This window comes from Gossypium hirsutum, chromosome A10 (genome assembly GCF_007990345.1).
Source record: "Gossypium hirsutum isolate 1008001.06 chromosome A10, Gossypium_hirsutum_v2.1, whole genome shotgun sequence".
NCBI classification, from domain to species: Eukaryota; Viridiplantae; Streptophyta; class Magnoliopsida; order Malvales; family Malvaceae; genus Gossypium; species Gossypium hirsutum.
In genome coordinates this window covers 69,859,594-69,883,376 of record NC_053433.1, presented here as the reverse complement: position 1 = coordinate 69,883,376, position 23,783 = coordinate 69,859,594, and the positions used below count along the sequence as shown (strand labels likewise).

At 36.5% G+C, this 23,783-nt stretch overlaps 1 non-coding gene across 1 annotated transcript; it reads left to right on the top strand.

The window, feature by feature from the left end:
• Window positions 1-10,072: 10,072 nt before the first annotated feature.
• LOC121208720 (small nucleolar RNA R71) lies at window positions 10,073-10,179 on the top strand. The gene has a single exon (XR_005903849.1). It is a non-coding gene; the product is annotated as a small nucleolar RNA R71 (small nucleolar RNA).
• The last annotated feature ends 13,604 nt before the right edge of the window (window positions 10,180-23,783 follow it).

The window sequence follows — 23,783 nt, the reverse complement described above, 5'->3', positions numbered from 1 at the left end:
GGATTAGAATTCATTACAATAAATAAACACATTTTCAATTGTCAGAAATCACCACACTATCAAATAATCACATAATGGCATGTATAGCTAGACCCAAACGTATTACGGTAGTCCTAGAATCGACTAAACCGTAGCTCTGATACCAATAAAATTGTAACACCCCGTACCCGAGACCATTGCCGGAGTCGGACACGAGGGGTTCACAGACTAAATTCGCTTACTATCGCAGTCCATTTTAAAAATTTCCAGACAGCTGGCTAACTGTGTCGCTGTCACCTTAAAAATCATATCTTGAGTTTCACAACTCGAAAATCCGTTTCGTGATTTTTCCCTGAAACTAGACTCATATGTCCATCTACATATTTTTTTCTAGAATTTTTGGTCGGGCCAATTAGTACAGTTTATTAGTTAAATTCTCCCCTGTTACAGGGATCAACTACACTGACCTTTGCGTATTACAACTTGGATATCTCCCTGTACAGGGCTTCAATACTGATGTCGTTTGTTTCCATAGAAACTAGACTCAAAAAGGAATCTATGCATATATGGCATGACTTCTAATTATCTCTAGTTAATTTATAATGAATTTCCAAAGTCGGAACAGGGAATCCAGAAACCGTTCTGGCCCTGTCTCACGAGAACCTGAATATCTCTTAACATACTGTCCATATGATCGTTTCGTTACTTTCCTGTGAAAATAGATTCATCAAGGTTCGTTTACATAATTTATTCACTATTTAATTCCATTCCTAGTATTTTTAGTGATTTTTCACATCCACATCACTGCTGCTGTCAGCATCTGTTTTTTTTTAAGGTAAACATTACCTATTTCATGATCCTCCATGGATCAACTAGAGTTTGTCATACATATTCCAAAAGTGATCAAGAATAACCCTTCCCATGGCTAACCGTTACCAACATTTCCATACCTCTCGACGGACAACATACAAAACGATTATAATGCTATGATCAAAGTATATTTAAGCCATTTTCGCATGGCTATCCAAATTTACACAAAACCGAAGGGTACATGACCAACAACAAAAGGGTAGTCCTATACATGCCATTTTCAGAGTTCAACCAAAAGTGTACCAAAAGGGCTTTGATAGTGTGGGCGACTTCGACTTCAATAATCCCAAGTCCGATAGCTGACGAACCAAAATCTATAAAACAGAGATTCAAAGAACGGAGTAAGCATTTAATGCTTAGTAAGTTTTAAGCAAGACAAAGTGTTCTCAATCACTATTATTGGTCATTCATTTCAACTGTTCGATGAAGTTAATCTAGAGCTTCAGCTCGATCTATAATATCATTAAACGCAACACTTGGCTGCCACATATATACTTTCGAATAATAATGACCTAGATGGTCAAATATTTCCAAAGCAAATTCTTCATCGATTTTCAACTTTCAATAATCCTTTCCACTTGTTCATAATCACATCCATACTTTTAAGTATTTCAACATGACAAGTACTAAATTACCATAGGCACATAAAGAACCAACATATTCCTTATCACATATATGTAAGCTTACAAATCATAATCCTTACCTTGTACTGGCACATCTAGCTCAACCCAACCCATACTCAGATCATAAGGCTTTTGGGCAGAATATGCACTAATACATAAGAATATTTCATCACATACTTTATTATACAAACATACCATTACCAATTAGATCATTCTCACATTTGGAGTTATAATATTAATCACATTTACCTACCTCTTTGATACTGATAATTCACCTCGAAATCACTCCACCGATGAGTAAGTAATACGTACCTGAACATCTTGAATACATAATACTTATTTGATGGTAACTTAATGCAGATACTCAATATCAAAGTCTTACTTGAATCCTAGCATTTAGCCGTCGGGTCTTTAAAGCTCAGATATAGTACGAGCACGAAGCCTACGGACATTAATCAGGATAATATTCTCGCATAAAGCCTGCGGGGTTTTAACCCGGATATAGTACTGACACAATTGCCCTTCGGGACTTATCACATTTATACACTTTCACATCCATCACGTTGGCCACTCGGCCCTGTCACATATATACACTTTCACATTCATCACATCGGCCATTAGGCCTTATCACATATATACACTTTCACATTCATCACATCGGCTATTAGGCCTTATCACATATATACACTTTCACATTCATCACATCGGCCATTAGGCCTTATCACATATATATACACTTTCACATTCATCACATTGGCCATTCGGCCTTATCACATATATACACTTTCACATTCATCACATCGGCCATTAGGCCTTATCACATATATATACACTTTCACATTCATCACATTGGCCATTCGGCCTTATCACATATATACACTTTCACATTCATCACATCGGCCATTAGGCCTTATCACATATATATACACTTTCACATTCATCACATTGGCCATTCGGCCTTATCACATATATACACTTTCACATTTATTCAAATATACTTCACATACCACATATACTATCATGTACAGACTTGGTCTTGGCCGAATCTACATCCATCACTTTCCAATGAATAATTTAATTTTACGCCATACTATCATTTCATGTTCGAATACTCATAAGCTTACAATATCACGATTTAGAATTCAATTATGGGTTTAATCAATAGCTTATGAGCAACTAAAACAAGCTTTATCCATGTTTACAACAAAATCACATATTCACTACGAGCTGTTTTCCTGAGCAATGGTCACTAAATTATTTATAAACGGAGCTACAAAACTCCAAATCACTTGCCGTTAATTTTTCCTGAATATAGACTCGTATATCTTCCATCCATAAAATTTCCAGAATTTTAGGTTTGGCCAATCAATACCAGATTTTTCTTGAAGTTTCCCCTGTTTCACTGTTTGACTAATCTGACCACTCCTCACTACGAATCAAATTTCTCATTTTACAGAATTCAAAATGTGTTGTATTTGATTTAATTTGAAACTAGACTCATTAAGGAGTCTAATCATATAAATTTTATCTTATAACCATTTTTGTACAATTTATAATGATTTTCTAAAAACAGAACAGGGGATTTCGGAGTCATTCTGACACTGTCCCACACAACTTTAAATATCTCTTTATAGGAAATTTCTTTGCTTCCACGGTCTCCTTTATAAGAAACTAGACTAAATAAGCTTTGATTACATATTTTATTTAGCCTACAATTCCACACTAACAATTTATAGTGATTTTCTAAAATCACGTTACTGCTGCTGTCCAAAGCAAATTATTACAATTTGCTCTTAAATTTCCATGTCCAAACACATATGAACTTACCATTTGAGTTTAAGACATATCATGGCCACATCATATCTTATTAAATCAACTCATTATGTCCTATTATGATTGAATTTACTCAATGTTTAATCACTTAAAACTTACCTCGGAAGTGGTCGACGACTAGATATCCACGGCTATTCGTTTACTTTCTCTTTATCCAAAATTGCCCCTCTATGCTCTTGAGCTTAATTAACAAAATTTAAACTATTTTAATCACCTTGTTATATCATTAAAAACAACAAGGTAAATCTTCTCAATGAAACTCATACATAAGGCAACACCTCGATACATCTGCACACATTCGGTATTTCATAAAAACCATCCCAAATACATTTACCTAGGTATCACCATGTCGCCTTATATACATATACTAGTTATGTGGTCAATTTTTCTGATGACCTATGCATATAACTAATTACACCTTTAATAATATTCACAAAGCCGATTATCCACATGACTACCTTAGCATATTATTAGTTAGCTTCTTATCCAAATTTGCCATAAAGAAAATTAACTCATATCCCCTCAAGTGCATAAGCAATTGCATCCAAAGGACACTTTAAATGCATGTTATGAAGGTAACCGAATGCACATATATTTATACCAAGGCATCATATACTTCAAACCAACTATCAAGGCATAAAGCCGAACCTTCAAAATCAATTATCAATACACGTTCAAACATGCCTCCTACAAATATACAAGTTCTCCCTTGGTTAAACTAAATCATGCTTTAAGGTTTAATGTTCATCTTTAACACAATTACCACACTTCAAACTAAATTTTCAGCTTCATATATCCCACACCAGATTTTTTTTTCCATGCTCAATTTCCATGGCCGAATGAAATTATGCCCTAATTCATGAACTTAAACAACATTGGCCAACTTTCCAAGCTCATCTGAGCCATCAAGCACATTTAGTTTGTTCATACTCAACTAGAATCAATTATCCTCCCAAAATCATCAAACATACAAAATATACCCCATTAAGCTCATGACCGATTGCTACATGCTTCATGAACACAAAAATTTTCACATGGGTCTTGTTGCAAGCTTCAAAACCAACCAAAATTCACAATTTTTCAAAGAAAATAACATGAACCTTACCTTATTTGAAGCCTTCTTTTGCCGAATGCCCTAAGCTCAAAGGTTTCTATTTTCTTTCTCAACTCACGGCAAGAAGAAGAAGAAAATGGCCTTGTTATTTTCACCTCAAACATGTTTTTTCATTTATTTCATTAACTTTTATTATATTCTTTCTCCCATAACACACTAACACAACATGTTTCCAACATGTTTCACCCCATAACATTTTGTCCACTCTCATGCTCATGGCCGGCCACTACTAATTAGGGGGGAAATTGACATGCAAGTCCACCCTTTTTATTTCATGCACTAATAGATCCTTATGTTTTGACCTATCACATTTCAAAAGTGTCACACATAAGTCCTATTGACTAAATTCACATGCAATTTACTAAATCAAAGCTTAAAACTTTCACACATTCGTATTCACATATAATAGTCATAAAATATGACGGCTAATTATTTTTATGACTCGATTTTGTGGTCCCGAAACCACTTTTCGACTAGGGTCAAATTAGGGGTGTCACATATCTTCTTCAACAGTGATATCGTTAACAACTCCAAGTAGATGAGTACCACTTCTGAGGGTAATGGTTGTTGCATGTAAATAATGCAAATGTGCAAGTGTACACATTGATTCAAGTAATATAATGATGAGTGAGTGTTATCTCCACAGGGATTGGAAGTTGATTCGAATTAGTAAGTATTACTGAAGATTTAAAGAATGATATTGTGCAAAAGAAACAAAGTATAAGTTGGTGAAAGGAATTGATGAATGAACTAATATAACTGAAAAATGATCAAATAATTCAAATGTCACGAAAATTCACAAAGATCAAGCAGAGAGTATTTCTACTTTTGAATGATAAAGGTTGGAATTACTCAGGGAATATTTTCATAACATAATAATGCCATGGAAAAATTATGACTAAACTACTGCTCAAATATTTACTATTGCAGTCTACTTCTTTCGAGAGTTAAACTTTGATTATTATTCAGAGTCTGTGTATGTCTACAAGACTCACATATGATAATCCAACTATTGTTCTATACCTGTACAGATTACATCTTCTATGTCTAGAGTGCTGCAAATATTCTTTGAGTATTCACATGTATTAATCGATTAATGATCTGATGTATTTAATCCTTCCAGATTCAAATCCATCTAAATTATTAACATGCAATCAACTATGTCTAGAGCTTACTGCATCCCAAATAATAAGAATCGAATGAAACAATAAATTTAATCACAAGAATATCATGGGTATTATAGTTAATCCAATATTCACCAAAATAATTTCAACCTGAAGATAATTAGCTCATGGTGTAACAACCCGGTTTTAGCTAAATTGGAATAGTGGTTTCGGAACCATGAATTCGAGGTTGTAAAATTATTTTAATATTATTTTTGGTGTTTGCAGCATATGAATATGTATGTGTGAAAGTTTCGTGTGCTAATTTTTTCTTTTAAGTGGTTAATTTGACTAAAGGACTACAACGCATAAAATGCAAAACTTACGTTCTATATGTAAAGGTGGCAAGTTGCTATGGTTGATTAAATGTGAGGTCTTTATGATGTTATTAAGCTATTTGAATAATGGATGGACAATTATGCCTATAGTTAGTGGAATTTTAATGTTTAATTATTAAGGGTAATTATGTTATTTTGTAATTAAGTTAAATTAAATAAAAAAAGTTAAAATAGATTCATTCATCTTTGTTTACAATCGAAAATGGAGAAGAAAAACTAGGGCATGAAGCTTGTTTAGATTCGACAGTTTGATAGCTTATTAGGTATGTGTTTTTGCTTGGTTTTTGATGATTTCTAAGTTTTTGTGATCGTTCCTTTGAGTATTAGCTAGCCCGTACCTTAATTTCTAAACTTTTTGGTGATTTTGAAAGTTTTCGTTGATGAGTTCATGTGTTTTTGAATGTTTGGTGATGAATTATTAAAGCTTGATGATAGATATCTATGTTTTGTAAAGTGATTTTTAGTGAAAATGCTTAAATAGGATTAAATTGTTAAAAGTGTAAATTGAGGGATTAAATTGTGAAATAAATGAAAAATATAGGCTGCTAGGGACCTATAGAGAATTTGGCTAAGCATGAGTTTTGTCAAATTTTGTGAATTTTGTGTATTTATGAAATATGGACTAAATTGAATAAATGTGTAATTTTAAGGGATAAACTAAAAAAATGCCCAAATATGTCTTTGAGCATGAAATTGAATGTATTTATGAATAAAAAGGTTAATTTTGAATGTATATAGATCAAGAACGAAAAAAATCAGATTTAAATCGGAGGAAAACAAAAGTTATCGAATAGTCGGTCCTTCCGTTTATTCCGACTACGAGGTATGCTCATGTACAATTGAATGCTTTTAAATTGAATTATATGTGTTTACTTGCCATTGAATTGATATAAATGCTGAATGAACACTTACGAGCTAGAATCGACAAAGTTTTGACATCTGAAAGTCTCGTACGAACCTTAGGAATAGTATAGAATACATATGTCATGACATTAGGTTATCGAGATGTGATTACATGTAAGACCATGTCTGGCTCATTGGCATTGTATTGAAATTACGTATAAGATCATGTCTGGGACATTGGCATCGTTAATCGATTTCATGTAAGACCCTGTCTAGGACAGTGGCATCAATATGTGTTAACATGTAAGACCATATCTGGGATATGACATTGTATGAGCTTATGTAATTTCTAAGTATCCTTAACGATATTGAATGGTTCAACGGGCAATGTCAAGTTGAAAAAGAATATGTGAATTAGCTAACTGGTTCAGGTATGTACGAAATTCATATGAGCCTTGAGAAGAGAAGGTAATTGATGAATTGATATGTTTGAGAAGTATATATTGATTAATAGAAAGGTTTGTGATCTTGAATATGTATTTAATTTTTCTTATTCACATCTTGCTTAATTGATGGTAATGATATTAATTCATAAAATGATTTATTTGTTTATGGCTTACTCAGCTTTTAAAGCTAACTTTGTGTGTTCTTTCCATGCTTTTATAGATCATCAAAGCTAGCTCGGACTCAGGGATCGTCGGGAAACATCATCGTACTATCGATCATCTCGTTGGTATTTTTAGAAGCTTTGAATATATGGAATATGGCATGTATAGGCTAGAGTCATCTTGATATGTTTTGAGTTGTGATTTTAGCCATGTGATTTGGCTTGTAAATGTTGGTGTGAATTTGGCCATTTAAGTTGGCTTAAGTTATGTGTTTGATAAGTTAATTATATGATGTATATAATGCCTTATATGTTGGCTTAAGTTATGTGTTTGATTAGATGTTAATTGATGTACTTATGCTTGGAAGCTAGCATATTGTGGTTTGATTTGGGATGACTATATGGTATATGTTGAAGTATGAAATAGGTAATAAGTTGATGGATAAATGCATTTAGTAGTTATGTATGTTTGACATTTTTGGTATAGTGAAATGGTATGTTTTGGTTGTGGAATTGTGTAGTGGATATGGTTGTAAATAGATGGCATGATATGTGTATGAATTGGTAGGTTTTTGGTCACTTTAAGATGTATTGAAATGGTACTATTTGGCTACTATGTATGCTTTTGGTTAGGGTTGCAAATTGGCTTTGCAAATGACCTATTTTTGTCTACACGGGGAGAGACATGGGCATGTGTCTCAGTCGTGTTTGACACACGGTTATGTTACACGACCGTGTGTCCCTTGGGGTACCCTTCGAATTAAAGTCTGTATACCCTACAATTTTGACATAGTCTAGACACACCGGCCTGTCTACTGGCCGTGCATGGCACACGGCCTGGCACATGCACATATGGTCGATCGTGTGACCCAAGTCAATAACCACCTTAGATTTCACATGGCCTGGCACATGGGTGTGTCCTCAGCCCTGTGGTACAATTCAGTATTTATTCCTTTTTTTCACACAGTTTGTGACACGGGCGTGTCTGGCGGCCGTGTGCCTGTTTACACGAGCATGTTTAGTCCTGAACCATTTCTAAGCATGTTTTAAGGTCTCATAGGACCTTATAAGGGACATTGTGATTGATATGAATGGATTGTGAGTATGAATGTATAAATATCTGTGAATGAAGTGTATTATCTGGTAATGCCTCGTAACCCTATTCCGGCGATGGATACGGGTTAGGGGTGTTACACATGGGTTGAGCAATGAAATCCAAAAAGAAAAATCATTCATGAACATATTTCAAGTTTCACGAATCATAGAATTCAACACCAAGAAAATAGAACAAAGGTAGAACTGTAGGAAGTTCTTGCTACACTCTAACTTCTTATCCAGATTCTGCTTAAAACCCAGGCCAGCTTTCTCTTCCCCTATTTCGCGTCTGTGATCTCCCTTCTTCTTCTCTCTAAATTACTCCATCAAATTTTGTTGCAGAGAGAGTAACTGCTCTCTTTCTTTTCTTTTTGTCCTCACAATTCATGTATCCTCTTTTTCTCTCCTCTCTCCTCTTTTTATAGGGTATATCCATCCCTTTTTAGCATAAATTTTTTACTCCTCTTTTTAGGGTGATTTATCTGGTACACGTACAGCTGGCTGAGAGTGACGTGGATTGACTACTGTGTCATCTTCTTGAAGTTGCTATGGCATTTTTGTTGGGAATCTGTCTCACCACTTGCCATGGAAATATTTCACATCCTTTGTTCTTTTTTTTTTTTGCTTTTCTTTTCTTGCTTCCTACATGCACCTACAATCAAAGATTACCAAACCTCTTTCTAGCAATTCAAAGCAACATAAATTTTCAATTGAGACACAATACAAATTTTAGTATGCAATGCTTTAATAATAAGTCTAAAATGCAAACATATTTTCTTAATTACAAGCAAATACTTCAGTTTAAAGGTTTGAAATATAACTCTTTTCAAGAGTTATCAATGGCCTTGCAATGTTCGTTCCCTTGAGATCTTAAATTTTCAGTGTCACTAGGCAATGCTCCTTACGGTCTTGAGCTTAATGCATTATAAATTTATCCCACTTGGTTTTTTTAAAGCTCTTAAAGATGCAACTTGACTATGTATTGCAACTCATTCTTGGCCATGTATTCCTTTAATAGAGCTTCCATAGATGAAGATGACGATGAAATTTGCTAACCATTTTGCCGTGGCATAGGTTGATTGTATCTAGGTGGTGCACTTTTGACATTCTGTCAAACAACATTACTGGAATTTCCCACTATTTGATTTCTCCAACTGAAATTAGGATGTTGTTTCCATCCTAGATTGTATGTACTAGAATATGGGCTATTGTTTTGATTGAAATTTCCCATGTAACATATTGAGTCCGGGTTTGATGGGCATTCATCAAAAACATGATTTTTCCCACAATAAACACATGTTAATTCTGCTCATTTCATTTCTTACACTATAGCTGGCCTCTTCAATGTTTTAATCATATTAGTTAGGGGTGATACCTGAGCTGTTAATGAAGTGATCATAACAAACTCCATAGCTCTAGTAACTCTTTTGCCAGTACCCACTCTTGTAGCTGGATATTGATAATCATTGTTAGCTATCATTTCCAGAATCTCATATACCTCATTATACAATTTATATAGCAAAGTCTTATTGGCAGATACATTAACTACCAGTTGTGTATATCCATTTAGTCTATTATAAAACATTTCCATTTGCGTCCAATGTTGGAAACTATGCATCGGGCACTTTTCAATCAATTCATTGAATCACTCCCAAGCTTCAAACAATGTCTGATCGTCAGATTGCCAAAAAGATGTAATATCATTCCTCAATTTGGCATTCATGTTTGGAGGGTTGTATTGCAACAAAAACCTTTGACAAAGTTCATTCCAAGATGCCACCGTTCCTGACAATAAAGCATTCAACCATGCTCTGGCACGATCTTGCAATGAGTAAGGAAATAAATTGAGTCTCAGGGCGTCTTTAAGAACACCCTTGTAACAACCCTAACCCGTATCCGACGCCAGAATAGGGTTACGAAGCACTACCGGATAATACACCTAATTCACATACATATATACAATCATAATCAAAACCATTCATATCAAACACATTGTCCCTTGTAAGGTCCTACGAGACCTTAAAACATGCTTAGAAGTGGTTCGGGACTAAACCGATAACATTTGCAAACTTTAGGAGAGTTAGAAAATTTTCAAACATTTAAGGGTTACATGCCCGTATGAATAGGCCGTGTGCCTCACATGGTTATTAGACACACCTATGTCGTAGGCCGTGTGAAAAAAAGGCATACATACTGACTTGTACCACACAGCCGAGGACACGCCCGTGGGAAAACTGAAGAGGTTACTGACTTGGGTCACACGGCCTACCACACGCCCATATGCCAGCCCGTGTGCCACACATGGCCAGTAAACACTCCCATGCGTCTAGGTCGTGCCAAACCTATAGGGAATACTGAATTTAATTCGAAGGGTACCCTAGGGGACACATGGCCGTGTAGCATGACCGTGTGTCGTACACGGTTGAGACACACACTCGTGCCTCTGCCTATGTAGACAAAAATAGGCCATTTGCAAAGCCAATTTGCCACCCTTTTTCTCATGCTCACCTAGGCATCAAAATGGTATCATTTTAACACATAAATAGGTAGCCAAAAACATGCCAATTCATACACATATCATGCCATCTATTCACAACCATTTCAACCACTCAATTTCATAGTCAAATATACCAAATAATTATACCAAAATCATTACAACTTACCTAATTTCCAAATGCATTAACTCATTAACTTATCCTCTATTTCAAGTCACATAACACACTATATCATCATCTCAAATCAAACCAAAATATACCAACTTCCAAGCATTAGTACCACAATTAATAACTAATCAAAAGAATAACTGTTTATGTAACGCCCTAAATCCCGAAATCCCCTGTTAAAATTATTTCTATGTGTTTATGTCGTAGATGTATGTCTGACTTAGTGGTTTAGTGCTATAGGAGTATCTGGGAAGTCATGGGTTCAAGCTTTGGCTTGAAAAACCTTTTGTGCTTCTACTTGTGTAATCATTGTCTTCTGATAGTAGGCTTTTTAAATTTGTGAGAGGGTTGCATGTCACAAGAAGCCTACTGGTTTAGTGGCAAATTGCGTTTTTCTAGTACTAAAGGACTAGAGTTCGAGTCCAATTGCATGCAAAGGAGTTTCTTTTTGCAAACAGCGATGTGAGAGGTTGGATAGCATTGGGACTCTAGTGGTTGGACTATAGAGGAATAGTTGAAAGAGTTTGAATCGGTCAAGTGAAGAAAAAGAGGAGTGATTTGTGGAGAGATAGGGGGAGTGGATCAAGGAGAGGGGGGAAAGGTAGTAGTTGGCCGAATATGGGAGTCTCATTGGTACCAATTCGGTCTTAGACAAGGGAAGTGCCAAAATTGTGTTTTTGGGTTGCTTTCCTTTTTTGTCAGTTTTTGTTTGTCATTCATTGCATTTTGAGGTTGCGGCAGAATTGAGCCTTGGAGTATTTTCTTTTCTATTCTTCTTCAAACCTTAAACCAAATACCCTTCTTTCCCTTCTATCTCTCAATCATTCCTCTCCATGATCGAGCATTCGTTGTTTCCCTCAGAAGCCTCTTTCGAATTCCTGTTAACACTCTCTCATTTGGTTCTAAGCCAAAAACACCTCCTTGCATACTTGTCCCGTATATCCTTGTTCCACCTCTTTCTTTTCTGGTTCAGCTTCCTTCAAGGGTTCCCTGCTTTGCTAGCTGAATCTCTCCCTACATTGATTAAGGTAATTGGGTTTCTTTTCAGATTGCCAAATTCTTGGCCATAGCCGAGCCTCTCTATTGCCATCATCTATGTGTGGATTCGCGGTTATGCTGTCTCTCTTTTTTTTTTCTTTGCTATAATAGTCCTCCTCTCTAATCTCTTCTTTTCTTCATCGGTTATTGTTAGGAGTGTTTTCGCAGCATCACGTGCCTTGATTGTAGGTTGTGCTGTGGTAGGCTAAATACTGCTATTGTAACACTTCAAATTTTTTGTAATTTAATTGCGTGCTATGTTGCATGTTGGCTTACTTCCTAAGTAGTGTGAGAGACCTTAGGTTGAAACCTAGGCTTTAGCAAAATTTTTGTCTTTTTGTTGAATAAACCATTGCATGTTGTTAATGGACTCTTAAATTAAAATAAGTAAAACATGGCAATGTAATGCCTGTTAGCTTGATGGTAAGTGACGTGTGGGTATGTCTAGGGGTTTTGAGTTTGAGCTACCCTATGCACAGAGGAGTTACATTTTGCTGTTCTCACAAGGTTGATGGTTGGGGTTGACCGAAAATCTGTTAGTTGGATTGTTTGAGGGAGAGTGGTGTGTGTGGCCGCTTGTTAGGGGGAATTTGAAAAGAGTTTGAATTGGTGGTTTGAGGGATTTGGGAGAGAGATAAGGGGAGAGATTTTAGGAGGAAATAGGGGAGGTTGGGGTGTGAGGTAGTGTCATGCCGAAAGTGGGTAGCTTGGTGTGCAAATTCGGTCATAGGCTTGTTAGTGCTGAATTTGTGCTTCCCAATTTGAGTTAGCTATTGTTTCTTTCATCGCTTTCCTCCCTATTTTTCTTTCTTTCGGGTTTTTGACACTTTGGGGTCCTTTTTCTATTGTTCTGAAGCCAAGTTATGTGTTTGTTTTGAAAGTACTCTTCGGTGTTAATGAGTGCGACTCTAGTTTTCTCTCCAAACCGCTACTTCTCTCCCACATCCTTTCTCAACAGTTTCCCTTTGTGACTGAACACCTGTTGCCTCCTTACCTTTTAAATCTTTTGGGTTTAGCCTGGGGTGGTCTAGTCCGTATTTTCTTTCTTTCCTATTCTCTCAAGAGCCATTACTCCTTGTTGGCTAAATATTGCCCCATCAATTACCCTTTGTGTGTCGACTTTTTCTTGTGATTCTTCTTTGTTGATTGTGGTGGTAAGTGCTGTTATTTTAATTTAGTTTTGTTCACCTTTTTCCTCCGTACTGAATCTTTAGTTCTCTTCGTAATATTTTCTTTCCTGGCATGCGATTGTTAGGGGAGGTTCTGCGCTAGTCTTGCCTTGTTGTGGTGGCTTTCTTTTGGAATTGTGAACCGATTATTGCCTTCCTTATTTTTGGTTTTACATCTTTGGTAAGTGATGATGCGCTTGGTTTGATTCATGTGTGTGGTTTATGTTAGTAATACATTCGTTTGAAATGCAGGTGATCTTTAAAGGAGATTGTAATCAGGATCATGTATTTGTTTGAGGGTGGAATTTTCTTTGGTGCGTTAAAGGCAAGTATTAGTGAAGTAATTATGATAAGTATGAGAAGGGATGTTAATCCTATTGTTATTAACTAATGGAGTATGTTGATGGAATGTAGGCTTTGGACTCGAGGACTTCTTGTGCATCTTCATTAAGGTGTGTAATCACACTACTTCTATTATGAAACGGTAAAAGCTGGAAAATTGGTATCATCGATGCCATATAGGCGTGCGGTCGCTCATGTGGTCACTTAAAAGCTAAAGCGCGAGCATGTGATTAGGGAGACCACCACAAGGGATTTTGATCACAGTGATTCGTAACAAGTAATAAATATTTATAATGAAGATCAGACCTAGACTAACTATTATCATGACGAAAAGGCAAGCGCACCTATCGATCAATAGTATAGTAACAGCAAGACCGGGATATCGTACCCAAGGGAACCAAAAGTACTAGTAGTAACTATCTTTTTATTATCTAGCCTAAGAATAAAATGGGTTTGTTTTAATTAACTAATTATTTAAACTAAGAACGCACAGAGAAAAGATTTGGGAAATTGCTTTTGGGAAAATCGATTGACTTGAGACAATACCTAAGGAAAAATCCACTTAGACTTTACTTGTTATTCTGGCTCCGAATCGGACGATTTATTCATTCAACTTGTTCCGTAGAGATGCCTAAGTTATGTTATTATCCCTATTCAAGACTAATAATGTGACAGCCCTAATTTGACCCTAGTTGGAATGTGGTTTTGGGACCACAAAACCGAGTCATAAAATTTATTTAAAATTTTATTTGCATATCTTTTATGTGTGTTAGTGCTGGTATAAAAATTTGATGTTTTAATTTTATCTTAGGAATGTGAATTTTGCTCGAAAGGATTTAGTTGAGAGACTTAGAAAAATATGATAGGTAAATTTGTAAGGATCAAAAAAAATTACAAAATGTGAAAGCTTGGATTTGCATGTCAATATGCCCAAATTACAATAAGTGGCCGGCCAAGTAATGATGCCCCTCCACTTAGTCTAATTAATTATAATATTTTGTTAGCAAATGATTAAAATATTCTAAATAAATTGAAATAATAAAAGAAGAAATGGAAGGGAGAGAAAGTGTTCATCTTTTTTTTTCATCTCCCAAAACCGAAACAAAATGGAAGAGATAGGGAAATTTATACTAAGGTAATTCGACAACCCTTTTTGCTAGTTGGAGGTAAGTTTTGAAATGTTGTTTAAACTTTTGTTTATATATGTTAAGCTAATTGTTAAATACATTTTAGCAATGTCAAGAAAATCAAACTTTTATGGAGGTTTGGGCACTAAGCCATATATCAAGAGATAGGAGTAGAGGTTGTTTTCATGTTATATTGAATAAGTAGAGGTTATTATGAGGTTGAATTTCTTGAATTATTAGTTGGGTAACAATTGGTGCATTCGGCCATATGGGTTAAAATGGAATGTTCATTTTATTTGTTATTTCATTTTTATGAGAAATGGGTCAATGTTAAAGCCGAATGAATCATGATGGATAAGAAAGTGCAAAATTCATGTTATGTGGTAATATGAGTAGATGACCGAGACATGGAAGAAGGAAATAGATTGATATTTTTATGTTTTGGGAGTGAAAGGCATAATGAAAACATAGTAAGTTTAAGTGCATATATTAGTTTAAGTGATAAGTAGAATTTGGTTAAAATTAGCTTGATATATGTGTGTTTGCTGATTTTAAATCAAAATAGTTTGAGTGACTTAATTGATGTATTTGAAATTATTTGAGTAATTACAATGGGCATTAAGATGTTGAACTCATGAAATTAGAATAATATGGGCTTGATAGATTTTAAATGAATTAAAAATGATATTATATTTGATATTGTATATTCGGCCATCTAATTAAGTATATAGGTGATGTTGAATTTAATCTTGCACATTCGGCTATATAGGTATACACATTTGTGATATTATCTTTGATTGTATATAATCGACTAAACGAGTGATGTTGGCTTCTAAGTTGAGTTTGTTTCATGATTATATATATATATTTGAATGTAAACATATTTGAGATAATGTTATGTTTGGAAGTGATGATGCATCCGGCCTTGAGGTAATAGATGAATATTTGTTGAAGTTTTAATGTCTTGAACAGTTACGGTTGTAAAATGTAATGAAAATTATTAGACTATATATGTGAGTAATTAGCAAGGGTGGTTGCCGTATATACAAATATATATATGTGTTATATATGTATGTATAATTAAAATATTGATTGGATTATTGATAGTAATGTGATATTATGTGGTTGTTAGCCGAATAACTCAAAAGCATAAGGTAGAAAGATCAAATTTTACCATGTGTTCCTTATGATATAAAATCATTAAAATTTGGATACAAATAACTAGCAAGGCAGTTAAACTAGTTAATTTATTTGATCAAGCTCAAGAACTTAAAGGAGGGGAATAAAGCAAGGGCAAAGCGAGGAGCATCGAGTAGCCGATTTGGAACTGTTTTATGCAACACAAGGTAAGTCCATAAGCATTTCTAAGGTTGATTAATTTATACATAAATGACTCTAGCGTATCATGAGAGAATTTCTTTTGTTAGGTATTCTTTTGGAGTAATATACATATTTATAATTGTGGTCGTATATGCCAATTGAATTAAGTAAATTGTCTTATTAGAATGGGTCAACATTGGCACTAAGTGTCCGGATTTGAATGGCACTATGTGTGCGGAATTGAATGGCACTATGTGTGCTGATTTGGATGTCAATACATGAGTGAATCTTCAAGGCACTATGTGTGCGGTGTAGCATGGCACTATGTGTGCGAATTTATTTAGCACTATGTGTGTGAAATCGGTTGATGATATAAGAAGTATAGGGAAAGAATAAAGTGCTAGAGCTATTACTTGAAATATCGAAGTTGAGACATGAAACGTATATGCATGGATACATCTAGTTCATCATTGTTTCATACTTTGAAAAAAAAAAGATTTAAATCATTTGGTTGTTTGATAGTCGATTGGATAGCAATATTTGGCTTGTGGTTGGATCGATAATCTAGTTAATTGTAGCATAGATTGGTATGGCTGAAATAGTTGATCTTACATTATTTCTCTTACGATCTCATGTTAATGGTCTGTATTATATTGCTTATGACTTAACTGAGTTGAATACTCATTTGATGTGTTTGCTTGTCTCCTATTTAGATTTCCTTGACCCATTTTGTGTGCTTGGAATCATCGTCGAAGTCATCACACCAGCTTGCAACATTTTGGTACCCTCTTCTTAGTTGATCTAAATGAACATTTCGGCATGTATAGGCTAATATATATTTTGTTTTAACTTTGATATGTATACTTCCAGCCATGTGAATATGGCTTAAATACTAAGTTTGAATTTGGTTATGTTTAATCATGGTATAAATCGTCTTGGTTATAATGTGTAATGCTATTAATGAATTATATATATATAAATCTATACATATGTTTGAGTGTTGAAAATGCTAAGAAATATTGATTATGTGTTTTTGGGGTAGTTCGATTATGACACATTTATATAGGAGATTAATTGTAATTTGGCTATTGTATTTGATCTTAGTATTTAATTTGAGATAGCATAATGGGTCGTCTAGTTATGTCTGAACATAATATAAAATAGTATGATATGGTTGTTATAAGATGAACGTAATGAAATGAAGATGATAGTAGTAGATGCATGAAAATTTTTGAATAAGTATTCGGTTCGGTAATATCTCGTAACCCAATTCTAACGATGGAAACGGGTTAGGGATGTTACATTTTTATTGGTATCAGAGCTATAGTTTAGTCGATTCTAGGACTACCGTAGCGCGTATGAGTCTAGCTATACATGCCATAATGCTAGGATATGATAGTGTGATGACTTCTGACAGTTGAAATTGTTGTTTTGATTAGTAAATAGAATTCGCTCCAGAGAGAGCCTTAGCGGATGACGTTGAGAGTGTAGCGCCTACTCCCATACAAGGGACAGCGCCTGTTGAACCTCAACCATTTGCGAGTAATCAAGATGATGGGGATAAACAAGCCTTCTTTACCATGATGAATGAGTGGGTTGCACAATATACCCGAACAAACCCGGCTGCTCGACAATTCTCAAATTTAAATAATTCTTCTTCGGTGCCTATAATACCAGCAACTACTGATCCTATGAGGCTGAGTAAACCTCCTGTTAATTTGATTAGAAAGCGCGGGGCCGAGGAATTTTGAGCCACCGCTACTGATGACGCTGAAAGGGCTAAGTTTTGGCTTGATAATACCATTCGTGTTTTTGATGAGCTATCTTGTACACCTGATAAGTGTCTAAAGTGTGCCATATCCTTATACGCGATTCGGCCTACTATTGGTGGAGAACCTTGATTTCAATTGTTCCAAAGGAACGAGTTACTTGGGACTTCTTCCAGACGGAGTTTCGTAAAAAGTATATCAGTCAATGATTTATTGATCAAAAGCGCAAAGAATTTTTGGAGCTTAAACAAGGCCATTTGACGGTATCCGAATTTGAACGTGAGTTTGCAAGGCTCAGTCGATATGCTCAGAAGTGTGTAGCTGATGAAGTTGCCATGTGTAAAAGATTTGAAGAGGGATTGAATGAAGATTTAAAGCTACTGGTGGGTATTTTAGAGCTAAAGGAATTTGTAACACTGGTTGAACGAGCCTTCAAGGCTGAAGAGCTTGGAAAGGAAAAAAAGAAAGCTGAAATTGAAGCTAGAGATTTTCGCAAAAGATCAATGGGTAAAACTTCTTTCTCGGCTGCAAAGAAGTTCAAAGACGATACTAATAGATTAAAGACAACTGCAGGAATTTCTATTAAGGAGCGACCATCAACGGACTCTCGAGCTACTTTGGTTGCTAGTGTTGGCAACAATCGGTGAGAAAAACCCGAATGTCCACAGTGTGGATGACGACATATAGGTGAATGTTGGGGTAAATCTATTAACAAAGCCTGTTATAGATGCGGTTCGCGGGATCATTTCGTTCGAGATTGCACGGAACCTGACGAGAAAAATAAGATGCAAGGTGGGAGATCGAGTGGTACAACAACTAGAGGTAGACCACCGAGAAATACAAGAGGCAGGGGTGGTAATCAGAGAGGGACTACTGATACGACTGTTCGATCTGAGACTCGTGCCCCCGCCAGAGCTTATGCCATCCGTGCACGAGAGGAGGCATCCTCCCCTAACGTTATCACTGGTACATTTACTCTCTATAGTACTAGTGTACTTGCTTTAATTGATCCTGGTTCAACTCATTCTTACGTATGTGAAACATTAGCGTCCAGTAAGACTCTACCTGTTGAGTCTACTGAGTTCGTAATTCGAGTGTCGAATCCCTTGGGTCGATATGTGCTTGTCGACAAGGTGTGTAAGAAATGTCCCCTAATAATCCGAGGTTCCTGTTTTCCAGCCATTTTGATGCTTTTACCGTTTGATGAATTTGATATTATTCTCAGTATGGATTGGTTGACTGTACATGATGCAGTTGTAAATTGCAAAAGAAAGACCATTGATTTAAGATGTGCAAATAATGAGATAATCCGAGTTGAGTCTACTGACCTGAACGGATTGCCAGCAATAATATCCTCGATGTTGACTCAGAAATATGTGAAAAAGGGGTGTGAAGCATATCTTGCGTACGTACTTGATAGCAAAGAGTCACAAAAGAAACTTGAATCAGTGCCAGTGGTTTGTGAGTATTCAGATGTTTTTCCTGAGGAATTATCGGGATTACCACCTGTTCGAGAGGTAGAATTCGGCATCGAACTTGTACCTGGGACTACACCAATTTCGATACTCCGTACCGTATGGCGCCAATGGAACTGAAAGAATTGAAAACTCAGTTGCAAGAGTTGACGGATAGAGGTTTCACTCGACCGAGTTTCTCACCGTGGGGTGCACCAGTATTGTTTGTGAAAAAGAAGGACGGAACCATGAGAATGTGCATCGACTATCATCAATTGAATAAAGTGACAATAAAGAACAAATATCCATTACCGCGTATTGATGATTTGTTTGATCAGCTGAAGGGAGCCTCAGTGTTTTCAAAGATAGATTTGAGATCGGGTTATTATCAGTTGCGAGTCCGAGACTCAGGTATACCTAAAACTGCTTTCAGAATGAGATACGGTCACTACGAGTTCTTAGTGATGCCGTTTGGGCTCACTAATGCCCATGCGGTATTTATGGACTTGATGAATCGGATCTTCAGGCAATATTTGGACCGGTTCGTAGTTGTGTTTATTGATGACATTTTGGTCTATTTGCGAGATGAAATCGAACATGCCGAGCACCTGAGATTAGTGTTGCAGATTTTATGGGATAAACAGTTATATGCTAAGTTTAGTAAATGTGAGTTTTGGTTCAGAGAAGTTAGCTTTTTGGGACATGTGGTATCCGCATCGGGTATTCGAGTTGATCCAGTCAAAATTTCAGCCATACTCGATTGGAAGCCTCCGAGAAATGTTACTGAAGTTCGGAGCTTTTTGGGACTTGCTGGTTATTACAGACGGTTTGTAAAGGGTTTATCGATGATAGCCACACCAATGACGAAACTACTTCAAAAAGATGTTAAGTTTGAATGGTCAGAAAAATGTCAGAAAAGTTTCGATCAATTGAAAACCTATTTAACTGAAGCTCCAGTGCTAGTGCAGCCCGAATCTGGTAAAGAGTTTGTCATTTACAGTGATGCATCCTTACTTGGGCTGGGTTGTGTGTTGATGCAAGAAGGTCGAGTTGTAGCTTATGCGTCGAGGCAATTGAAGCCACATGAGAAAAATTATCCGACTCACGATCTGGAATTAGCTGCCATTGTATTCGCTCTGAAAATATGGCGACACTGTTTGTTTGGAGAGAGGTGTCATGTATATTCGGACCACAAAAGCCTCAAATATTTGATGACTCAAAGAGATTTGAATCTGAGACAAAGACGTTGGATTGAATTGTTAAAAGATTATGAGCTCGTCATTGACTATCACCCGGGAAAGGCTAACGTGGTTGCCGATGCTTTAAGTCGTAAATCGCTGTTTATTTTGAGAGCGATGAATGTTTACCTGTCCGTTTCATCCGATGATGTGTTAGTAGCAGAATTAAAGGCTGAACCATTATTGATTCATCAAATACATGAATCCCAAAAAGTTGACGATGAATTGGTTACTAAACGAGCTAAATGTGTTTCAAATATAGAATCAGAGTTTCAAATAGACGACAACGATTGTTTGAGGTTCAGAAATCGATTGTGTGTTCCAAGAAATTCAGAACTTATTTCGATGATTTTGAGCGAGGCTCATAGTAGTCGAATGTCAATCCACCCGGGTAGTACGAAAATGTACAATGATCTGAAACGTCAATTTTGGTGGCCTAGTATGAAACGAGACATTTTTGACTTTGTTTCGAAGTGTTTGATATGTCAACAAGTGAAAGCAGAACATCAAGTGCCTTCGAGATTATTACAGCCGATCATGATACCTGAGTAGAAATGGGATCGAGTAATGATGGACTTTGTATCTGGTTTACCTTTGACACAGAACAAGAAGAACTCAATTTGGGTTATTGTGGATAGATTGACGAAGTCCGCTCACTTTATTCCTGTTCATACAGATTTTTCACTTGATAGATTGGCAGAATTATATGTTTCTCAAATTGTTCGATTACATGGAGTACCTACTTCTATTATTTCTGATAATCCTAGATTTACCTCCCGATTCTGGAGAAAATTGCATGAAGCGTTGGGTACTAAGCTACATTTTAGCATTGCTTTCCATCCCCAGACAGATGGTCAATCTGAACGAGTTATTTAGATACTCGAAGATATGTTGAGATGTTGCATTCTCGAGTTCAGTGGTTCGTGGGAATGGTATTTACCTTTGATTGAATTCGCATACAACAATAGTTTCCAATCAAGTATCAAGATGGCACCATACGAGGCTTTATACAGTCGCAAATGCCGCACACCATTGTATTGGACCGAACTCAGCGAAAATAAAATATACGGGGTTGATTTGATCAGAGAAGCTGAAGAAAAAGTAAAAGTGATTAGTGATAGCTTGAAGGCAGCATCGGATCATCAGAAATCATATGCAGATTTGAAACGCAAAGAGATTGAGTATCAAATCGGTGATAAAGTATTTTTAAAGGTCTCACCTTGGAAAAAGTTGCTCCGATTTGGCCGTAAGGGCAAATTAAGCCCAAGATTTATTGGACCCACACTGATATTGCTACTGTTAAGGGCTTAGGCCTAAACTGCTTGCATTACATGATTTACGACTTGATAAATAAGGATTACACACTGAGTTTTCATAAACTCACTCTTCTGCTTATTTGCACAGGTAATCTATAGGTGGATCGGTGCTGCGAGGGACTTAGAGATGGCACACTGCTGTTATAAGGCCGTTTTAAGTTTTTATTTTTATTTTGGGATTTATTTAAATTGACTTAAATATGTTAGTAATAGGACGCGGGTTTTCAAAAGGTAAATGATTTTCAACTACCATACCACGTAACTTGTTTTAAAAGCTTCCGTAATGAACAAGGTTTTAAGGTTTAATAATGATTTAGTTTGAAACATGTTTTGCTAGACAGACCTATAACTTAACTACTGAATAATAAGTTGGCTTCTCATGAAGATCACAAACGAGGTTTTAACACAGAATGGACTTTTCTATTAGAACTACGCTTTTCAAAACACACTCCTATGTGACATCACAACTCGGCCATAACGTCTTGGCCGGGTTTGGGGTGTTACATTTAGTGATATCAGAGCTAGATTGCAAAACTCGACTGTGGATTTGGGGTTTTCTTAAAAACATAAATATCAAAAGAATTGTTTCAAATGACAGAAAAATATTTTGAGGTGTTGTTTCTGAATGTGTGGTCTTCCGAGTCTCCAGTGCGGATTCTGTAAGTTCTCTAAACTACTGTTTGATTTAATTGAAACACTGAGATTACCGTAGATAATAGACTATACTGAAACCTTTATTAGGGTAACCTAAAACTGTAATCAGACTACGATCAGCGAAAACAAAACAACTCTGAATTATTGATGCTAACTTTTCATAAAACATCTATTAATAAACACTGGAACTCTAAAATTTATGCATAAAACTGTTAATACAAATAATACGAAAATCAATATGAGCACCAGAAGTACCCATGGAAGGTGTACGAGAGGCCACGGCGGAAGCTGTGGAGGTGCTCAGGCTGGGCCTTTGGCATCGGGCCATATGCCTAACGTTGAGGCAAGAGAGGCACTGGCTTCACCTGTGACTGAAAATGGGTCACATGATCAGGTAGTTGGGGATGACGCATTGTCCTAAGCTATGCTGTGAATTCTAGAAAGGGTCACTAGGCCTAATACCGGTACTGTGGGCCGTGGGTCGGTAACGGAACGACTCAGGTCTAGTAGAGCTGTGATCTTTAGGGGTATCACTGGAATTGCCCCCAATGTAGCTGAATATTGGGTAAAGGCCATAGAGAGGATCATGGGCGACCTCGACCACACCCCAGAGCAGAAACTAAAAGGTGCAGTGTCGTTGTTGAGAGATGAAGCCTATCAGTGGTGACTTACTGTGAAAGAGGGTACTCAGCCCGATCGATTGACTTGGGAGTTTTTCAAGAATGCATTCCAAGGGAAATATGTGGGCACTAGCTATGTGGATGCCTATAGGAGGGAGTTTCTTAATATGACCCAGGGGATAAGTCCTTGGCTGAGTATGAGGCAAAATTTTTGCGATTAAGCCACTATGCGTGAGGCATGGTAACAGCTGAGTATGAGTGCTGTGTACGTTTTTAGGACAGTCTTAGAGATGATCTACGAGTTTTGATAGCTCCTCAGAGGGAGCGAGATTTTACTGTATTAGTGGAAAAGCGAAGATCGCCGATGATGTGAAATGCGTTGAGCGCCAGAATCGTGATGTGGACAGGGGAAGCAACAAGAGGGTTTGGGAGCCCTCAAGTTCAGCTTTGAGGCCTAAGACAAATGGCAGAGTTGATGGGCCAGTCGGAGTTGGGCCCTCTATTACTACTTTTTAGTTGCAGCCTTGTACTGTTTGTGGGAAACAACATCAGGGCGAGTGCTGGGTTTGGATAGGGGCATGTTTGAGGTGTGAGTCTATGGAGCACTG